The sequence below is a fragment of the Mustela nigripes genome, chromosome 6, assembly GCF_022355385.1.
Source record: "Mustela nigripes isolate SB6536 chromosome 6, MUSNIG.SB6536, whole genome shotgun sequence".
In the NCBI taxonomy this organism is placed as follows: Eukaryota; Metazoa; Chordata; class Mammalia; order Carnivora; family Mustelidae; genus Mustela; species Mustela nigripes.
Window position 1 is genome coordinate 22,398,481 of NC_081562.1, and position 7,304 is coordinate 22,405,784.

Sequence of the window (7,304 nt, forward strand, 5' to 3'; positions counted from 1 at the left end):
GTACAAGTTTAGATTATTAAAGGAAAAAAATTTCTATTGAGGATGCTCATACTTCACCATCTCCCAGCCTCATTACCTAAATAATCCAGGGTTAAAACTGAGAGGCAAATCCCCCCCCCCCACCCAATCCAATCAACACTGTAGTCTTTTCCTTCTCATTAACCCCCCCAAAACAACAAACTACAACAAAGACCCCAACTTTGTTGATCCAGTATTTGTGCCAGGTATGGAGATAGACTATGGGGACAAAGATATGAGTAATAGTCACTTCCTGCCCTTGAAAAACTCAGTTTCCATGGGGCAGGGTGGGGGGGTGGAGGGGGGTAGACCCTTTTGATGATAGTTTGTTAAATGCTTGGTGGGAACATTGTCCATGCTTCCTGAGAGCCTACCGTGAATAGGCTGTTTTAAGTGTTTTACATTTTTAAGTGTTTAAGAATAAGAAAACTAGGGGTGCCTGGGTGGCTCAGTGGCTTAAAGCCTCTGCCTTCAGCTCAGGTCATGATCTCAGGGTCCTGGGATCGAGCCCTGCATAGGGCTCTCTGCCAATAGGGAGCTTGCTTCCTCCTCTCTCTCTCTGCCTGCCTTTCTGCCTGCTTGTGATCTCTGTCTGTCAGATAAATAAATAAAAATCTTGAAAAAAAAAAGAATAAGAAAACTGTTTACTGTTTGTTTCAATCCTGTAAATTTGGTACAGTAATTCTTCCCCTTTTACAGATGATGAAACTGAGGCACAAGAAGGTTACAGTCACAAAGAAACAAAGTTATGCATAGTAGTGTAAACTACTGTGGGATTCCAAAAAAGGAAAGACTGAGTCTGCGGGGGCAGAGGGAGGGGTGGGTTTCAAAGAAAACCACTTTCAGCTGGGTCTTTAAAAGATGATGATGAGGTTTGAAAGAGATGGGAAAAGAAAAGACTTTCCAGCACTTTTGGAAGAGGGAAGCACTAACAAAGGCTCAGAGCTTGTGAAAGAGTATGTGAAAGACTCAGAAACGCCAAGTCCAAGGCCTGCTGCTGTTGGTATAGGGTTGCGGGAGGCAGGAAATGTCTTCACTGTTCATTATAATGCACAGTTGGGGATAGTTAAAAATCACAGACTTTGAGGAGCTGGCAGGAATGTTACAGATCTTTTCAACCCTTTCATTTATATAGGTAAGGAAACTGAGGCCCAGAGGGCTCCAGTGACTTTCCTAATTTTCAGGGTGGAGAATGTCACCCCTTTTCCCTTTATTTGTTGCAGTGATGCAAGGGAATTCAGGGCATCAGATTTTGGCATCACCTTTCCTGTGGATAACTCCTCTTGGGCTGTTCTCAGCTTCTTTTCCTTTGAGGAAGGCACCTGCTGGCATTGGCTACAAGCTTCAGGGTCATTGATTTCCTGTTCCTGACTTTTCGTGCCTTGCAGACCACCTGCTCTGGTTTGCTGGTGTTAATAATGACACTTGTTGATCTGTCTGGCCTTGGGGCCAGCACTGGCCCCACTGGGAGGACCACTGGGTCCTGTTGACCTACACTCTCTCCTAACCCTTTGAGATCAGTTTTGGGGTCAGTTTTCAGACACCAGAAGGACAAATTCATTCAGCTTATTTGGGGTGGGATGAAATAGTGTCTACTTCCTTACTTTGTCTTTAGCTCTTTCTTCTTCTAAATGCAAAGAAACAAAACTTCCTGCCTTAAATACTCAGGTCTGGCATTGAAGTTGCCATCTTAGGAAAAAAGCTGCCTCTAACACTTTTGAAATTTCTTCTATTTGTGAGTCACTCCTGTGATTAGCAAGGTTATCAGAATTTATTGGTAAAAATGAAATTGATAATACAGTAAATGAGAACAAAACTAGCACAAAATAGGATGCAGAATACTATCTTTTCTATGCATTTATAAATATTTTTAAATCTTTTTAAAAAAGTATATTTATTTAAGTAATCCTTACACATAAGCTGGGGCTCAAACTCACAACCTCCCACCCACCCCCAAGATCAAGAGCCTCCTGCTCCTTGGACTGAGACAGCCAGGAGCCCCTGCATTTATAAATGCTGAAAGAAGTCCGGAAAAAAATATGTGCAAATATTAAAAGTAGTTATATCTGGGTGAAAGCGTGTTGGTGATCCCTATTCTTTTTGCTTTTCTCTATTTTCCAAATTTTCTACCCTGGGCATATATTATTCTTGAACTCAGAAAAACAGTAACTTTTTAAGAAAAAGTTAATAATACCATGCAAAGCAAACAGCGTAAATGCACACCTGTGATATAGTCTTCCCTAGAACTATAATAAAAACCTATTCTACTCTGATTTTCCTCGTTAGTTGAAGATTTCATTTTGCAGTTTAAATTGTTTTACTTCCTTAAGGTAGGGACGTGAAGGGATGAGGAAGCGAACTTCAACGTCAGTAAAACTGGGTGTGCAGCCTTTTTCCCTTGTCCCTTTGTCTTCCGGCCCCTGCGTTCCCAGTCTTTTGTTGTTCTCGACAAGGATTTTGATTCAGGATTTAAAGAAAAACAAGTGCCGGCCCTCCGCGCGCCCTCTGGTGTCCCAGTGAGGTATAACTAGACATAACCCGCGAAGATCACGGCCATTTTCACACAACACTCACCGCATATGATGATGCCTGGAGACGAGGACGTCTGGCATTTTAGAGGAAGAAATCACACGTCAAAAAGCTTGGCAGGTTTACTCTTTTTGAAACTAGAGGTGTGGCTATTGATTTTTTAAAAAAACACTTAAAACCAGTATCTGCATATTTAAAAGAGATCTAATAGTAAGTCTATTCTGAAAGTAGTCAGCTTAGGTTTCTGGCTTCTGAACCTAAGAAAGCCAAATTTAGTTCTGTAATTCTAGCAAGTCAATTCTTGGGAGTAATTGCCAACACATTAGGTGAAAGAGGTCTTAGACTTTAGCTTGACTCCTGATAATGATTTCTACCACTTTTAGGTTTATCACAATACTACAAGAGTTGATACTGAAAGTCCTTTTTGTTTGTTTGTTTATGTAAGTATGTATGCATGCATGTATGTAAGTAATCTCTGCACCCCACGTGGGGCTCAAACTCACAATGCTCAGATCAAGAGTCACGTGCTCTTCTGAGCCAGCCAGGCAACCCTGAAAGTCCTTTTCTAATGTAAATTATTCATATTGCATTTTTCATCAAACTGTGTGTTTTTAAAAATTACATTTCCACTGAAGAAATAAAACAATAAAAACAAAAACCCCACAAAGCAAAACAATATAGGCAAATAATATTTTTGTTTTAAATATTTATGAACTGACAAGATCCCAGGCTTTAAGCTTTATTTGAATGGCTGTTGAGAAGGCAAAACTTTACCTCTGTTCTCTTAGGGCTCTATACTGGGTCTGAGAATTAATCTGACATAAAACAGACTAACAGGAGAAAAACATCTAGTTTTTACAAAATGTGTGTATGCCCCCCCCCCCCCCCCCCCCCCCCCCCGTAGGAAAATGAAGGCTCAAAGAAGCGGCAAAACCTAAATGCTTATATTATCAGTTTGAACAAAGAGAGTCAATTTTGGACAAGACACCAAAATATATGGGGAGGCTAGAGGAAGATAAGAGTTATTTTAACAAGATCTGTTTGTACAGAATTCTCTCAGCCTTGAAACCCCATCTCTGGTGATAAGCATAGTTCTTTCCTTTTAGTGTAAGAAGGATACTTTTCACATGTGAGTTTTATCTCCTGCTTTTAGGAAGGAAAACCTGCTGTTTTCCAAATTATTTTTCCAAAATAATTCTTATGCCAAAGTGGCATATTTTGGGGTGGCATGTTCTGCTACCTTTCATAGGTGATTCGTGCACAAAATATGAAATTCAGTAAGTACCAAAGTGTATATAGAAGAAAGTCTCTCTTCCATCCCAAGTGATGTGAGGATTCGGTAGCTCACTGAGGTCATCCAGAGCTCTGGGTTCTTCTTTTTCCTCAGGTGTGTTTTTTTCTACAATCCTATACAAATCAATTTTTCATGATTGTCCCTTCATGGTTACAAGTTGCTGCTCCAGACATCATGGCCACTTTTGAGGTTGGAGCATGAGGTAGGAAGCAATTTGAGCAAATGCTCCTTTTGAATTTGTCCCTTTTAACAGGAAGAAAATCATTCTGGAAGCACTCTGAGGTTATTTTCCTGTTTCTTTGGCCAGTATTGGATCACAAGGAGATTGGGAAAGTGACTATTTGGCAAAAGGAAATGAGTTGTGATTAAAATATCAGTTTTTAGTATTCTAGTCTTCTTTGCTATTTTTAAGAACTGGAATTTGTTAGCATAACACTGTTTTTCCTTAATTTAACAATAATGTTTTAATCACTTTTATGTCTGGAGATATGCCCAGAAAATTATATAATTGCATTAACATTTAAATCAAAGGCATATGTTTTGAAAGCATTCTGATCACATCCTTTCTTTTTTTGAAATCCTTCCAAGTCTTCTTACTGTTGCTTTAATTCCATTTTTCCTCATTATTAATGAGTATCTTTTCATAACTTATCTGTCATTTGTACTTTCTCTAAAACTAGTTTGGGTCCTAATTTTCTTCCAGAGTGGACTGGAGGACTCCAGGTGGAGTCATGTTAGAATGGAAGGGCATAGTTTAGAACAGCAACTGAACCAGTGGTGGTATCATCTTTATTTAAGGCTTACTAGAGATGACCGTGTTTCCCAGTTTGCCTGGAACAGCCCCAGCTAGCGCTTTGTTGTCCCCATGTATTTTTTTTTTTAAAGATTTTATTTATTTAGGGGCGCCTGGGTGGCTCAGTGGGTTAAGCCGCTGCCTTCCGCTCAGGTCATGATCCCAGCGTCCTGGGATCGAGTCCCACATCGGGCTCTCTGCTGAGCGAAGAGCCTGCTTTCCTCTCTCTCTCTCTCTCTCTCTCTCTCTGCCTGCCTCTCTGCCTACTTGTGATCTCTCTCTGTCAAATAAATGAATAAAATCTTAAAAAAAAAGATTTTATTCATTTATTTGACAGAGAGAATGATCACAAGTAGGCAGAGAGGCAGGCAGTAAGAGAGGGCGGAAGCAGGCTCCCTGCTGAGCAGAGAGCCCGATGTGGGGCTCATTCCCCGCCCGGACTCTGAGATCACAACCTGGGCCGAAGGTAGAGGCTTAACCCACTGAGTCACCCTGGTGCCCCTGTCCCAGTGTATTTTATTAATAGCACTCCATTCACTCTCAAAAGTGTCTTAGTTGGGATGAAAATTATACAGTCACCTCTTATTTGAAGTATACATCAAAATCTGGAATCTCCATTAGTTGGTGCAGGATTATCATGAAGATTAGAGTTTGGTCTGCTTCCTTCAATGTTGTATCCCCAGAGCTAGAACAGAAAATGCTTAAATATGAATGAATCAATAAATAAACTCATTACTTGGAGCTTGGCACATTGCCACCTGAGCAACTGGATTCTGTTAGCAGGGAATCTGGAGGAATGATTTTGGGGTCTACAACTAATGGTGCCTGCCAAAATATGCATTTCAGATTTTGATAGATATTGTCAAATTGTTCTCCTCAGGGGCTGAGCCAGTTTATACTCCCACCAGCAATATGTGAGAGCATCTGTTTTCCTAACCTTCATCTACATGGTGTTATCAAAATTTTAATCTGACAATCTGGTAGTTTTAATTTGCATTTCCCTTATTATGGAGAAGATTGAGCATATTTTCATATATTTAAAAGCCATTTGAAATTCTGTTTCTGGGAACTTTTGTTCATTTCCTTTGCCCACTTTCAATTAAGTTATCGGTCTTTTTCTGATTGATTTGTAGGAATGGAAATTGTTGTTCCTAGTTTTTTTATGTCTTCTGAGCTTGTTTATGTTTTTTTTTTTTTTCCTAAGTAGGATTTAAAAAAAAAATGTATTTAGTGCTCGCTTCGGCAGCACATATACTAAAAAAAAAAGTATTTATATTTAGCTTCTTTCCTTTTATAGCTTCCATGTTTTGTATTATGCTCACAAAGGCTTTCCCTACTCCCAGATTATAAAATAATTCTTCCATATTGTATGCCTGTACTTTCAGGTTTTCAGTTTTCCACATATAAATCTTGATCCACTTGGGATTTATTTTGGTGTAAGTTTTGAGGTATGAAGTCAATTTATTATTGTTTATCAAAGATCCCACCTTTTTACTACTAATGGGAATCTAAAAGGTTCCTGATTTTCAGGGACTACATTTTATTTTTAAAGATTTTATTATTATTATTTTAAGATTTTATTTATTTATTTGATAGAGGGAGACACAGCGAGAGAGGGAGCAGAAGAAGGTGGAGTGGGAGAAGGAGAAGCAGGCTTTCTGCGGAGCAGGGAGTCCAATGCGGGGCTCAATTCCAGGATCCTGAGATCATGACCTGAGTGAAAGGCAGACGCTTAAGGACTGAGCCACCAGGCGCCCATAAGAATTTATTTTTATTTATTTATTTTTTAAAAGATTTTATTTATTTATTTGACAGAGAGAGATCACAGCAGGCAGAGAGGCAGGCAGAGAGAGAGAGAGAGGAGGAAGCAAGCTCCCCGCTGAGCAGAGAGCCCGATATGGGACTCGATCCCAGGACCCTGAGATCATGACCTGAGCCGAAGGCAGCGGCTTAACCCACTGAGCCAATCAGGCGCCCCAAGAATTTATTTGTTTAAAGTAATCTCTACATCCAATGTAGGGTTTGAACTCATAACCTTGAGATCAAGAGTTGCATGCTCTACTGACTGAGCCAGCCAGGTGCCCCAGAGACCCCATTTCTTATGACTAGTACTTTTTTTTTTTTTTAAGATTTTATTTTTTTTTTGACAGAGAGAGAGAGAGAGAGAGAGAGACAGTGAGAGAGGGAACACAAGCAGGGGGAGTGGGAGAGGACGAAGCAGGCTTACTGTGGAGCAGGGAGCTCCATGTGGGGCTCAATCCCAGGATCCAGGGATCATGACCTGAGCTGAAGGCAGATGCTCAACAACTGAGCCACCCAGGCACCCCATACCTTGAATACTCCATTGAATTCTAAGGAAAGGAATTCAAGGGCAGAGGAGTCAGGATGAAAATTAGTCTTTAGTTTCATGTCTTACCCTTCTCCATATTACAATTAATACCACCTTTTGCTAAGCACTTTTGTGTTGAGTGTAATACACACAGAAGACTGTATGAAACGTCTGTAGAATATAAAGAATAATGGTAAAATGACACTCATTCAGATTCACCCAGATTCACAAGTGAAAACGGTCAGTAACCTGAGATTCCTTCCTGTGCTGTACTTTAATCATATTCTCTGCTCACCTATTCAAAAGGTAACCGCTATCCTTATTTTTTGGTAATTATTCTT